Source organism: Danio rerio, chromosome 3 (assembly GCF_049306965.1).
Source record: "Danio rerio strain Tuebingen ecotype United States chromosome 3, GRCz12tu, whole genome shotgun sequence".
Taxonomy (NCBI): Eukaryota; Metazoa; Chordata; class Actinopteri; order Cypriniformes; family Danionidae; genus Danio; species Danio rerio.
Window position 1 is genome coordinate 31,008,889 of NC_133178.1, and position 14,764 is coordinate 31,023,652.

At 37.9% G+C, this 14,764-nt stretch overlaps 1 protein-coding gene across 11 annotated transcripts in view; it reads right to left on the reverse strand.

Annotated features, from left to right (window-relative positions):
• The window catches only part of LOC100534715 (uncharacterized), a 35,923-nt gene that overhangs the window by 11,498 nt on the left and 9,661 nt on the right, over positions 1 to 14,764 (reverse strand). The gene's annotated exons all lie outside the window — the stretch shown is intronic.

The following is a 14,764-nucleotide window of genomic DNA, read 5'->3' on the forward strand; positions in this document are numbered from 1 at the left end:
AGGATTCAGCTGCTGATACTCCATCAATTTAGCATATTTTTTGTAAAACTGTAAAACAATAATAAATATTTTTACAGCACTGTGATGGTTGGGTTTAGGGTTTGGGTAGACGTTAATAAAATAAAATTAGAAATTTAATGAATAATATAAATAATTCTTGTTAAATTCTGGTCTGGTGTCTGGTCTAGTTTTACAAGTTTTATGACCAAAACAAGACATATTTGTTCACAAAGTGCTTATACAGATGTCAAACCAATGTTGAAACAAAACAATACAAGAACAAAGCAATTCAAACTGATATTAAAGCATTTGAAAATAGCTATATCCGCCTGGATTCGAACCAGTTCCATGGTAGTCAGGAATCCTAACCACTCCACTTAATCACTTGGAAGTTCTATCCTACAAAGTGGGGTTTAATACCTCAATTTGCTCAACTGTTCTTTGCTAGAGTTGTTCTAGTGCAATACATAAAAAATGACCATTAGGTGTCATTGTAGAGTGGGGTTTCGAAACATTTTGAAGCTTCGACACATTTGCTTCAACTGTTTCAGTGCTTTATGAAGCCTCGCTTTGCCCACCACTAGTCAAAACCAGAAACATAAGAGGTAATCCACAAAACAAGCACAGAGGTTGGTCCAGGTAGCAAACAATTATAAACTATGATGACAGTCCAGGGTCACAACAACAGCCAGGGCATAACATACACAGGAAGCTTTGTGAGAGTGCTGCTTACAGTATATGCGTTTACTGATGTGCTGCAGGTGTGTGACAATCAGAGTCCAAAATGTCTAACAGCTGTGAGCTTCATCATTGCAGGGGTTTATGGGACATGTAGTCTGGGTGGCTGGTGAAGTGAGCAGATAGTTGCAGTGCCCTCTAGTTGGTCTTGTGGGCACAAAAACTGATAATCGTGACATTAACAGTCTGTTTTCCTCAAGCATAAATTGAGAGAGAAAAAAAATTGTCTTCTGCATAGCTGACAAGAACATCAAATGAAAATTACAAGCAAATCCCACACAATGTGGCAATGTGACAAATGTGTTTTTATTTTTGAGTTGTGTTGTGGTGAATATATCAACAACTAGAATCAGTAGCTCACTGAGTGCTACCATTCGCCAAATTAATCTGCATTAATGCAGAATGCACTGCACACCTAAAATAATATCACCCCCATAGTTCAAAATAAATGTGGGTTCTATTGTGTAAATCTTTTGTGAGTTTGTATTTCAGTAGATACATTATTACGTTAAGCCACACAAGTCTTAGTTCTGGGGTTCCATTTAAGAACAACTTAGGGTTAACAATCTGTAATAGGTGGTATGACTTTTTTGTGTTCCTATTCAGGTGCTGCATTTTGGACAAACTGTGCTCCATCTTTGTTTGGTTCATTCATTCATTTTCTTGTCGGCTTACTTCCTTTATTAATCCGGGATCGTCCAGCAGGTTTTTACGCAGCGGATGCCCTTCCAGCCGCAACCCATCTCTGGGAAACATCCACACACGCATTCACACACACACTCATACACTACAGACAATTAAGCCTACCCAACTCACCTGTACCGCATGTCTTTGGACTGTGGGGGAAACCGGAGCACCCGGAGGAAACCCACGTAAAGGCAGGGAGAACATGCAAACTCCACACAGAAACGCCAACTGAGCCGAGGTTCGAACCAGCAACCCAGTGACCTTCTTGCTGTGAGGCGACAGCACTACCTACTGCGCCACTGCCTCGCCATCTTTGCTTGGTTGTAATACCATATTGATTACAAAAATTAAGTCTAGTATGTATTTATTCAGGCGACGCGGTGGCGCAGTAGATACTGCTGTCGCCTCACATCAAGAAGGTTGCTGGTTCAAGCATCGGCTGGGTCAGTTGGCGTTTCTGTGTGGAGTTTGCATGTTCTCCCTGCGGTACAGGGGAATTGGGTAGGCTAAATTGTCTATAGTGTATGTGTGTGAATAAGTGTGTAAGGATGTTTACTAGAGTTGCAGCTGGAAGGGCATCCTCTGTGTAAAACATATGCTGGATTTGTTGGTGGTTTATTCTGCTGTGGAGACCCCTGATTAATAAAGGGACTAAGCTGAAAAGAAAAAGAATGAATGAATGTTTTTATTCAAAGATAATAATTGGGAAGGGGGGACCCAATCATGGTTGTAGGGGTAATTTCCAAATTAAATCCCATTTGCTGCTTTTATATACATTTAGGGACTATGGCGATTCAAAATCTAGGAAATGATAAGGATGAAAAAACTAAATTATATAATAAACTAAATCAAAAAAAATAAACAACATACATTTATGAACTGTCTGTGCTAAATTACTATTTTGTAATATAAATTGCAGGGCGACGCAGTGGTATAGTGGGAAGCGCTGTCACCTCACAGCAAGAGGGTCGCTGGTTCAAGCCTCGGCTTGGTCAGTTGGCGTTTCTGTGTGGAGTTTGCATGTTCTCCCTGTGCTCGTGTGGGTTTTCTTCAGGGTGCTCCGCTTTCCCCCACACGTCCAAAGATTTGTTATATAGATAAATGTCTTAAATTGGGTAAGCTAAATTGTTCGTAGTGTATGTGTGTGAATGTGTGTGTGAATGTTTCCCAGTGATGGGTTGCAACTGAAAGGGCATTTGCTTTGTAAAACATGTGCTGGATAATGTATATATATGAGCAATTCTAGCGTTATCGATGTGACATTCGCAGTAAAATCTCAAAAAATAAATTGACAGATGAAGTATATGTTAGCATTATATTGAACCATCTCCTTATCTTTTTCAAAAGAACTCATCAGAAGAGCAGAAAGATATCAATCTGTAAACATTTTTTATATTTTAAATAAGGAAAATAAACATGCGTTATGGATACGACAAAAAAAGTCTGAAAGTTTAAAGGTTATACAACACAAACCAAAAGAAACTATGCTAATCAAAAGGAGAAGAGTTGGATCACGATAGAACAAACATGATTGATTTTATTTGATATGACATTTTTGCATTTATGAGGAAAAAGCTTTGTTATGGATGTGACATCTCTCTGTTATGGATGTGATGGATGTGAAATTGCCACTTGTGCAACTTTAGTAAATCAAATATAATAGTTTGAAAACATTGACATTTTCGAGTAAATCGAAAATAAACTCAACCCTTTTAGACCAAGCGCCACGGTGCAGAGCGAATTTTTCCGTCCTAAAAATAGCAAAATTGGATTCTGACATACCCTAAAAGCATTTGCGCCCTGCGCTTTGCGCATGGACCGTCAAAATAGAGCCCTAGGTGTGCAGCTTCAGAAAGCATCATGATCTGTTGTGCAGCCAAGTAGTGTGGCAATAATTATAGATTTTGATTGTACGATTATAGTGTAAGAAATAATCACGGTTTCACGGTTATTACGATTATTATGCATTTATTAATTTCAAAACACTACTAGTTTAGAAAATCACATGAAAACTCCTTATATTTTAAAATATTATTTATCGCTGCTCAGTTACCAACTAATACACCACAAAAAATATTCAAATCAAACAATAGTCCATTTCTCTCTGTGCTTAAAAATAAGTAATTTTTTTACATTTAAACATATTTTTTACATTGTAAATAAATGACAGAACAATGAATAAAAAAATAAATAGTATCTGTCTAATGCAGGGCTCGAAATTAACTTTTTACTTGGTAGCACCGTTGCTCCCAACTTCAAAAATTTTAGGTGCACCAGAAAAAATTTAGGGGAACTCACCAACAATGAAAGAGCACCACTGCAAATTCTATATTAACAGATGTAATATAGAAAAGGCCTCCAGCCCAGCCGGCTCCCCACAGGCCTCCAGCCCAGCCGGCTCCCCACAGGCCTCCAGCCCAGCCGGCTCCCCACATGCCTCCAGCCCAGCCAGCTACCCACAGGCCTCCAGGCCAGCCGGCTCCCCACAGGCCTCCAGCCCAGCCAGCTACCCACAGGCCTCCCGGTCAGCCGGCTCCCCACAGGCCTCCAGGCCAGCCGACTCCCCACAGGCCTCCAGCCCAGCCGGCTCCCCACAGGCCTCCAGCTTCACCCTGGTTTCCTGCCGGGGCCCCCGACCCGCTGAACCCATACTGGACTGTCCCTCCTGATCCTCCCTGGTCTTGCCCTCCCATCCCTCCCTTGTTTGTCTTATTGGGTCTGGCTTGGCTCCCCTCCCTCCCCCCCTTCATGTCGTCTTGCCTGTTGACCTCCCTGTCCTGTGTTTGTTGATGTTGCCTGTTTTGTTGTCTTGTGGTGTTTCTTGTCTGTCTTGTACCTTGTTGGATGTTCCCTTTAGGGACGCCAGGTGGGGGGGGGGGGGGGGGGGGTTCTGCCACTCTGGTCTTGTAAATTCTTGTTTTGGTGTCAGAGCTCGGACACTACCCATGTCTGGTCCTGTCTCTGTCTCTGTGTGCGCGCGCGCCATCGTGGGTGTACGCAGAGTGTGCGCGCTCCTGCTTGATGCGGCCGCACGCGCGCTCTGCGTCCCTCAGATGCGTGGCCTCTTGTACTCGTGTTTGTGTTTTCGTCTGTCAGCAGCGTCGTGTTTCATTCCCAGCATCTCAGTCTTGTTGGTTTCGGTTTTGGTCGGCGCTGGGGATGAAGCATGCACGCTGCGTGTGTGAGCGCACGGTGAGTGTTTTCATTCATCGTGTGCTCGTGTCTTGCGTCTGTTGTCAAAGCACGTGGCTCTGTGTTTACATTGTGGTCACGTGCTTTTGTCATGTGCTTCAGTGTTGTGTTTGTGTTGTCATGAACATGCGTTTAATGAGTTCTCTCATTGGCTGCATGTTTTTGTCCTGTTGTATGTGAGCGCATGGCTTGTCTCGTCTCTGTCATGCGCTATCCTGTCTATTGTCTTATCCCACCCACCTTGTTATCTTGTTTGTAATTATTATTTTCACCTGTCCGCCTGTCTGTTTATTGGTTTGTCTTTCCTATTTATTCTCCTAGTGTGCTCTGTTCTGTGCTGGTCCGTTGTTGATTTTTCCCTTCCCTGTTGTATGAGGTCTGCTGATTTCTGGTCTACAACTGTGGTCTAAAGTAGTGTGTCTTGCCAAGTTCCAGATCTTGTCTATTAAGTGTATTATATAATGTTGTGTTTTTCCCCACATGGGGAGATTTGAGTTCTGTTTTATTTCTTAATAAAACCTTCATTTCCTGCATTTGGGTCCTCGCCTCCTATCCATCCACCCCCATACCGTGATAGATTTATTGTATTTGAAAACAGCGTCAATCAGGGCAGACAAAAAACTGAAACAACAAACTAATGCTGTAATGACTTTTTAATATTTGTACCAATTCCAAAATTAATGTCTAATAATTATGAAATATTAATGATGACGATGATGAGGATAATAATACTACCAATGAATAGCATTATCATGCTGCCTTGATTGTGCTTGAATGTGAGTTACTTGCTATAAAAAGTTCAACTGTTACAATATGACAACTAAATCTATGGTTTGCATTAAACAAAAATGAAACACTGCAGTAAGAAATATCCATTTTGCTGTTTTTATACGCATGTCAGTATAATAACCAGAAAGAACGGACAAAAGATATGAAGAAAATCTCACTTCTACCACTCTTTAAAGGTTTTGTTTCGGTTGTGTCATTGTAAATGCTCGGTCTCATTATGCACCAATTTTCATTTTTCTGTGTTTGTGGAAAAAAGCAGGCGATTTAGCCGACACTATATATGACGATATAGGATTCTTGCGATGACCACCTGTGCAATACCGTTATTTGTCATAAGCCGAAGTTTCAATTTAAACTAAGTAAAGTTGAGTTTCTTTGGCAAATATCTATACACTTTTAGACTTTACATTTAGCGTCCATTTGCGTTGAACACGCAGTGAATGCAATGCATGAAGATTCAATAATATTATTTGAATTATTCAGCCTGACGTTTTTACTGCTCCAAAATATTCTAAATGTTTCTCAAAAAAATATTTTGTGTTAAAAGAGGGAAAAAGTTTTAGTTTTTTACTCAGACATTAAAAAAGAATATATTTTAGAGCAGTAATCACAATACCGTCAAAACATAAAACCGTGATTTTTTAGCCAAGGTTATAACACCATCAGAATCATATACCAGCTCAAGCCTAGTCCCAAGGCATAAGGGCATCTGTGGCTACCAGGCGGCCCCCAAGAGTGCATGCTTTTTGTTTTTTAATAATGGATATATTATTTCAATGGATAATAATGATTATGATATATTAGATATATTTAGATAGAAATAAGCTTATTTTTTATAAACTTGCTGATTAAAAAAAATAAATTTGGTGCTAAAAATAAATGACTGTACATGGCTGTGTACTAAGCAACACAGCAAATAACATCAATAATATGTGTTTTAGATTTATAGTGTGAATAATCAAGGATTGATGATAACTTGTCATGTTGTTTGCCCCAGATAAATTCTGTTTAGGCCACTCTCAAGGCTTGGGCTGGCCCTGCTGTGAGATGACAGTTATAATCATTATAATCATTATTTACTTTATTGTCATCTTCCTGTTAAAGTCAAGAAGATGACTGGCAGGCAAAAGGGATCTTGGACAAGGTCACCTAGAGTACAAATGATGAAAAGACAGTGCAGAAAAGCTGAGCGTATGTGGAGAAAGACGAAACTAGTAGTCCATTATAATATCTATAAAGACAGTCTTCATGCCTTTAATATTGAACTAAACACTGCTAGACAGACTTTCTTTTCAAGCCTTATAAACAGCAACTTAAATAATGCTCGTACACTCTTTGCAACGATAGAGAGACTCACAAACCCCCCCAGTCGGATTCCAAGTGAGCTCCTCTCTGAAAGCAAATGTAATGAGTTTGCTCATTTCTTCACTGATAAGATCAATAATATCAGAAAGGCAATCAGCTCATCCAATCAGTCAAGTTGTGTCGATATCAAACAAGCTCAACCACAACTTAAGAAATCAGACATTATGTCTGATTTCATGGCAATTAATGGTAAAATCTTAGAAGAGATTGTGCAAGTTATGAAAAACATCAACCTGCAGTCTTGACACACTACCTACGTCATTCTTCAAAACACTGTTTACCTGTTTAGAAATAGATCTTCTAAAAGTGGTAAATGCTTCACTTCTATCAGGGATTTTTCCAACCTCACTTAAAACTGCAGTTGTTAAACCCCTCTTGAAGAAGAGCAACCTGGATAACACCCAATTGAGCAATTACAGGCCAATCTCAAATCTCCCTTTCATTGGCAAAATCATTGAAAAAGGTGTTTTTAACCAGGTTAACAAGTTCTTAAACTTCAGGGGGTGTTTAGACAATTTTCAATCTGGTTTCAGATCACATCACAGTACAGAGAGCGCTCTTATAAAGATAATCAATGATATACGCCTAAATACAGATTCAGGTAAAATAACAGTGCTGGTATTGCTCGATCTCAGTGCTGCATTTGACACTGTCGATCACAGCATACTTCTGGATAGGCTGGAAAACTGGGTTGGGCTGTCTGGCACGGTCCTCAAATGGTTTAGATCTTACCTTGAAGGTAGAGGTTACCATGTCAGTATAGGTGACCATAGGTCGAGGTGGACACCCATGACGTGTGGAGTCCCACAAGGTTCGATTCTGGCACCTCTCCTGTTCAACCTTTACATGCTCCCTCTAAGCCAAATAATGAAAAAGAACCAAATCTCCTACCACAGCTATGCTGATGACACTCAGATCTACCTAGCCTTACTGCCTAATGACTACAGCCCCATTGACACCCTCTGCCAATGCATTGATGAAATGAGCAATTGGATGTGCCAAAACTTTCTTCAGTTAAACAAAGAGAAAACTGAAATGATTGTGTTTGGAAACAGAGATGAGGTTCTCAAGGTAAATGCGTACCTTGGCACTAAAGGTCAAACGACAAAAAATAAGGTCAAGAATCTTGGTGTGACTCTGGAGTCAGATCAACAGTCATGTCAAAGCAGTCAGTAAATCAGCATACTATCATCTCAAAAACATAGCAAGAATCAGATGTTTTGTTTCTAGTGAAGATTTAGAAAAACTTGTTCATGCTTTTATCAGCAGCAGGGTGGATTACTGTAATGGACTCCTCACTGGTCTTCCTAAAAAGACAGTCAGACAGTTACAGCTCATCCAGAACGCTGCAGCCAGGATTCTAACCAGAAGCAGGAAATCAGAACACATCACACCTGTTCTCAGGTCTTTACACTGGCTGCCAGTTACATTCAGAATAGATTTTAAAGTATTATTACTGGTCTATAAATCACTAAATGGCCTAGGACCTAAATACATCACAGATATGCTCACTGAATACAAACCTAACAGATCACTCAGATCTTTAGGATTATATAAACTAGAAGTTCCAAGAGCTCAGTCAAAGCAGGGTGAATCGGCTTTTAGCCACTATGCCCCTCGCTGCTGGAGTCAGCTTCCAGAAATGATCAGATGTGCTCCAACATTAGGCACATTCAAATCAAGACTGAAAACACATCTGTTTAGCTGTGCCTTTACTGAATGAGCACTGTGCTGCGTCTGACAGATTGCACTATCATGTTTTTCTCTTCTTCTTCATTCTTTTATATCACATGTTACCTGTTTTTATGTTTTGTTTTGTTTTTACGCATTTTTATTATTTGTTTTTATTTTTATTTTACTTGTTTCTTTTATTCTTGTTTATGTAAAGCACTTTGAATTGCCACTGTGTATGAAATGTGCTATATAAATAAACTTGCCTTGCCTTGCCTTGCCTTATTTGAGTTGAGAAAAACATTCTCTCTATTTACAGCACATAGGAAATCTTTGCAAAAGGAATTATAATTTGCACAGGCGAGTATGATAGAAAAAAATGTGGTAATCTGATGTTGACGTTTGAGGCCTGCCCATGTGTGTTCATGTGTTATGGATGAGGGGTGGCAGAAAGGACAGGATTTTTGACTTTTAATGCTTGTCTGCGAAAGTGTCTACTCTATTTTTAAAGAGCATAGATAATAAGAAACAGGTGTGACAGTGAATGTGAAGGATGATGGAACGCGTAGTCCAAAAGTTATATTTGGGTGAATAATCAAATTTGGGCTACTACCTTAAATTACCATTAATATAAAAAAAAGAAAATAATGACAAAAATGTGCTATTTAGTTTTGTATATAAATTCTAAATAACCCAAGTTGTTTGTCTTTATACAGTTAATAAGCTAATAATAAGCTGTCTAATATTTAACATTAGGTCAAGGTACTTTTTATATTAAAATTGTTCAGAAATCTGTCATCTGCAATTTATGTTAATTTATAGCATGTTTGTTTTATGGCATTTTAAAAGTTAACAAACCTGCCTTCGCAGCTTTTTTATTTATTTATTTATTTATTTTTTGATTGTGTACTAGACATCAAACAGATGTCTTAACAGAGTTGACTAAAACAAAACTAAATATGGGCTATCTGTGAATAGACTAGTCATCAAATAGATTAATAAGACAGACATTGGCCACCAAATTTTAGCCAAAATGTCTAGATAAAAATCCAACTTACAAGTTGTTAACTCAGTTTAAAATTGTAAGCTAGCTGGAAATATTTTTGAGCTCAGAGTTGAATTTACTCATAAAAACGATTTAACTGTCAGAAGCAATTCTTATATATTACACACTATAACATGCACGTTACAATAAAAAGTGCAGGGGGAGGGGGGAACCTTTTCTTGTTATGTTTAGCTTGGGAATTATTTCATTGTTGCAATCAAGATATTCTTCAGATGCACTACAAGTAGTCCAGCCACAAGGTGCAGTGCTAATAACACGTTTGTAAGGATTAAGAAGGGCAAAGAAGTTTAAGAGAAGCTGCTACCCTTCAAGTTTATTCCTCTTGAGTTAAAGAGGCCAATGAGGTATGTGTCGTATAGTGTTCACGGATGTGACATGTATTATTATGTGTCCGTATGTTAATGTATAATTAGCCAATTAAGTGTATTTCTTTACATGATAAATGTGCACTTTATCTTTTGGGTTAATGTATGTTGTTCATTACGTGCAACATCACCTTTAAAGGGTTCATTTAAGTTTATGTATTTCTTTGAAAATTTGAAAAAATTGAAAAAAGTTTGTATTTCTTTCTTACAAACTTGTTAGACCATGCGCCATGGCACAAAGCATATTTTTCCGTCCTTAAAATAGCAAAAGAAGTTTCGGACATGCCCTTAATGCTTTTGTGTAATGCGCTTTAGACTTTGTGACTAGATCGCTAAAATAGAGCCCATACAGTCTGCATGTCCACATGTACTCTGTAAAGCTAGTGACATCATTGAGAGGGGTTGGGTTAGGGGGCGGGGTTAGGTGTGCTCATTAAAAGCATTGCATGCAGTCTCACCTTGCATGTGCACAAGGTGGGACACAATAATCATCCTTTGTATAAGAATTGTCAGGGTTTTTTTTCGGTTATCTCTGTCTCTCTCTTGTGCCTGTCTATTCTTGCGCACTTGCACACCTGCCAATCAATTCCCTAGTTGCCCCGTTCCCATCACTCCCACCTGTTCTCCCTCTTATCTGATTGTAGGCTATTTAATCTCTCCTTTTCCTTCGTTCTGTGCTTAATAATTGTTTTGTGTCAGAAAGCTACACATCTCTCGAGTCTTGTCTGTTTGAGGATCACCAAGTTTCTTTTTCTTTGGATCACCATTGTGTCTCTTCTCGCCACATCTCACCCTGTAATCTGTGATAATCAATCATGCACCAGCTCACCTCTGCTTTGCACACAGTCCACGTTCGAGTGAAGATTAATCTGCTCACCAGTGTAAGCTCTGTCCTGTTCTTTTCAACTGTTTTTGCTGGGGAGGTTTGACCAGTCCTGCATCGCCTAGAAGAAGCTGAGCATTCTGAGCATTCTGACTGCTTCTTTTCTATTTTTTGTTGTTTGGTCTCATTTCGAACATGACAGGAATAGAGCAGGTAATTGTTGTTTGTTTGTTTAATTGTTTAGATACTGATCAATTTTGAATTTTTTATTCACTCTGTATACACAGAAAAAAAAATCCAGCAGTGCCAATTAAAAATGTGTCCAATTAAAACGTATCTTTCATTTAAGTTTAATAATATTTGTTTTATTTTTCAAGTAATATATTTTAAGTTCAAAACATAGTTAAATATAAATGTTTTCGATTAAGAGCTCAACTAGGAAATATTTGTTTTGAACAATGTAAAATTTTAAGGTTACTCACACAGTAATGACCTAGCCCACAGCATCATGAGAAATGGTTTAGAGTTATTTCATGTGTTATATTAGTGAGTACTGGCAGCAAACGCGAGTAATGGCAACAGACGCAGCATATTCAATTATGACAAGAGAAGAATCTGTAATGAAAACAAACCAGAGACACAAACTATTGATGAGACAGACAATGAAAAAGATCAAATAGATGTAAAGAAGAATCTGTAATGAAAACAAATCAGAGACACAAAACTATTGATGAGACAGACAATGAAGACGGTCAAATGGATGTAGGGGAAACAGAAGAAGAGGATAATAGAGATAGGTGAGAAGTTGTGCGTTTAAAAAAAAAATAACATCAGGAAAGAGAGGGGAGAAGTTTAGAAGAAATGGAAATTAACAGGAGATAAGCAAAGGGGATACTTATAAATAAGGGTCCTAGTCGAAGGAAAATGAATGGATGAATTACTCAGGATGAAAGGGAATAAGTTAGAAGTAATATTGAAAGAGGAAGATGACAGGCATACAAAAAGTAAGTCTGATTGTGTTAACTAAAGAACTAAGGAAGTTAGCTGAAGAGATTAGGCTTGCAAGAATGTTAAAAAAATTTTTGATTTGATGATAGTTTGTAATAACGAAAGGCAAAAAAGGAAAGTGATGGGAATTAAAGTAATGTGTAAAATGAAGGACGGAGACAGTGTGTTAGTAGGGTAATCGCTGGAATGCCATTAGCTGTGTCTATGGAAGAGCTTAAGAACAACACACAGTTGGATCCTTAAATATTGGGGCATCGACACAATTCTAACATATTTGACTTTATACACCAACACAATGGATTTGAAACAACAAGTGTGAGGCACATATGCGAACTGTTGTTATTCCTACACCGTTCACCTGATTTGGGTGTAAATACCCTCTAATTAAAGCTGACAGTCTGAAAGCACATCTTGTTCGTTTAATTTTAAATCTATTGTGTAGAGTATACGGGCTTTTTCCTAAAAGTATAAAGGGTGGACAGAGGAGCTGAACACACAGCGCAGAATGAAATTCAATGAAGTCTCTTAACGGGTAACTGGTTTAATTAAGAGTGATTGTGTGTGCGTAGGTAATTAGCAGGAATTTAGTGTGTGTAATATCAATGGTCCATTTGAAAGACAGGAGGCAGTAAAGCACATATTAGTCTGTGATCCGCCATTAAACAAGAAGAAGAATTTAAAGGCTATTCATGTTCCAAGCTTATAATAAAAAGGATAACTGACAGGTAAAGCTGCACAATTAATCGAAAAAAGATCACGATCTCGATTCAACCCCCACACGATCTTAATCCAGCATCTTTTAGATTCAGCCAATTATATTTTTAAAGTTATAAAGGAGAAGTATAAAGGCGGTCGCACAAGTATTCACATTGTTTTATATATGTTGCTCAGCAATGTGGACAACCTTGAATGGTGTAAAATTATAACTCACCCAGAAATGTAATTTCTGTCTTAATGTGAGATGACGCACTGTTTGCCTACTAGCGAGAGGAAACGCGTGTGATGTCTAGTGAACAGAACCTGCATAGGATGTGAAGAACTGTTATTGAAGTTGTAAATAAGATTCAGTTTGTTGCACAGAGTGATCGTTTGAGAGCTGTACGAGAAGTTTGATTTGTATGTATGCTTTTTTTTCCTTAAAGTGACTGCAGCCATGACATTAGCTGCACTCGGCAGTAAAAGTGAAACCGAACACGCACACATCATTTAAATGATCATAACACTTTTAAAAACATGATTACGACAAGCATTTGATAAGTTTTTTTTCACAGTTAGCACAAAGTGTTGTGCATGAGAATAAATGTTTAACAGCGTCAGTATGACTACTCTAGCCTATACAGTGCAAGAGGGAACTTGATAATGACAATTGTCTTATTTAACCAGTGAAAAAATTGTCTTCTAATGTTGTCAAAAACTTTTCCAGAAAATTTCCAGTAATTCGTTGTGTTAAACAGTTCCTTTTTGAAAATTCCAAGAAATTCATTCTGGCAATTTTGCAGAAAGAGAAGTTCTGCTTCTGCTGCTCTGTGTAAACGCAGAAGGAAAATTGCAGAAAAGAGCGTTTTTACGTTTAGAACACTCTGACAATGTCTACTCCAGCCAATCAGAACATTCAGACGAATTCACATCCGCACTGTTCATGAAAATAAAAGCCTTTGAATACTTTTCCAGACACGTTTAGCTCATAGATGTTAAACAGATAACGTTTTTATGTTCCTTCTTCATGCCAACCGTGTAAGAAGTATAGATAAAATGCTTATGATAAATCACTGTTTGTTTACCTTCAAGCTCTGCTTCAGTTGCTTGTGTGCACTTGAATCAGCTGGTGAGCAACAGCACACACACGTATTATGTAAATCTCGACATGCGAAAGTGTTCCTCCATATGTTTTCATCAAAGTTGTTCACGATACCATTAACAGAATTTGTAATGTAGTCAATTGTGAAAACATTTAGCTGCAGTTCGCGCTTTTGCCTGTGGATGTCTCTGGGACAAAGCAGCTGCATGAATGCTAAAGCTTTAAATAAAAGTGAAACCCTCAATTTACGGGTATCCCTCTGAGAAAGGGGCTAAAGACAAATGGCAAGCATATGTCTCAAACATAATAATTCAACTTTAGAATTATAAATAGTTATATTCTGATGTAATCACTTTACTGTCAATTAAGGACCATGACAAATTTAAAGTTTATTCAAGTCCAATATTCCAAGTCTATTCAAAATTGAGCATTGTAACCAACATGGGCCTAATATTATTATTGCTTTTTTACCATATGTTTGAGAAATAACAGTAATAATAGCCTACTCAAAATAACCTTTATTATACATCTACAGAATCGTAAGAAAATCGTGATCTCGATTTTAAGCCAAACAAATTGTGTGTTCTCATTTTAGCCAGAATCATGATGTGAACCATTACCCTAATTTTTATAATTGGATGAATGAAAGCTTCAGTGCGCCACATAATATATAAAAAAGGCACAGCAAGTCTTGTAATTCTCAGAGGCATCTGTATGCTATGTATGCGAATCCTGTGTTTTGCAAACATTTATTTTTTTTGTAGTTAACTTTCATTGAAGTTCTTTGTCCTCATTGTGTTGTGCCCTTGACAATCTAAAATTGACAGTGCACTCATATGGTGAGATAATGAGCTCAGTTTATTGATCCAACAAGACAACCTGTCTTTTTATCTTTCTATCATGGGGCTTCTCTCAATAAATATGAAGCACAGTGCTCACACTACAACACAGTTCAGTTTTGTACAATGTTACACAAATGTTAAATGTGTTAACCAGGGATGGGACAATAATCATTTTTAAGGGATGCCGTGGTTTGGAAAAGTCAAGGTTTTAAAAATTTCTGCCATACTGTTCCTAAGGTATGTGTGGGATTTTTTTATTTCCATTTTGTTAGGACAACAGTATCTCCATCAGAAAAGATATCCAAATACACATATATAATTTTAAATTGTACATTTAAACTGTAAAGAAATCTGTGTTTGAAACTAATAAAGACAGCAGAAGTGAGTGATTCATTTGAGTTTATTTTAGCCTGACATGTT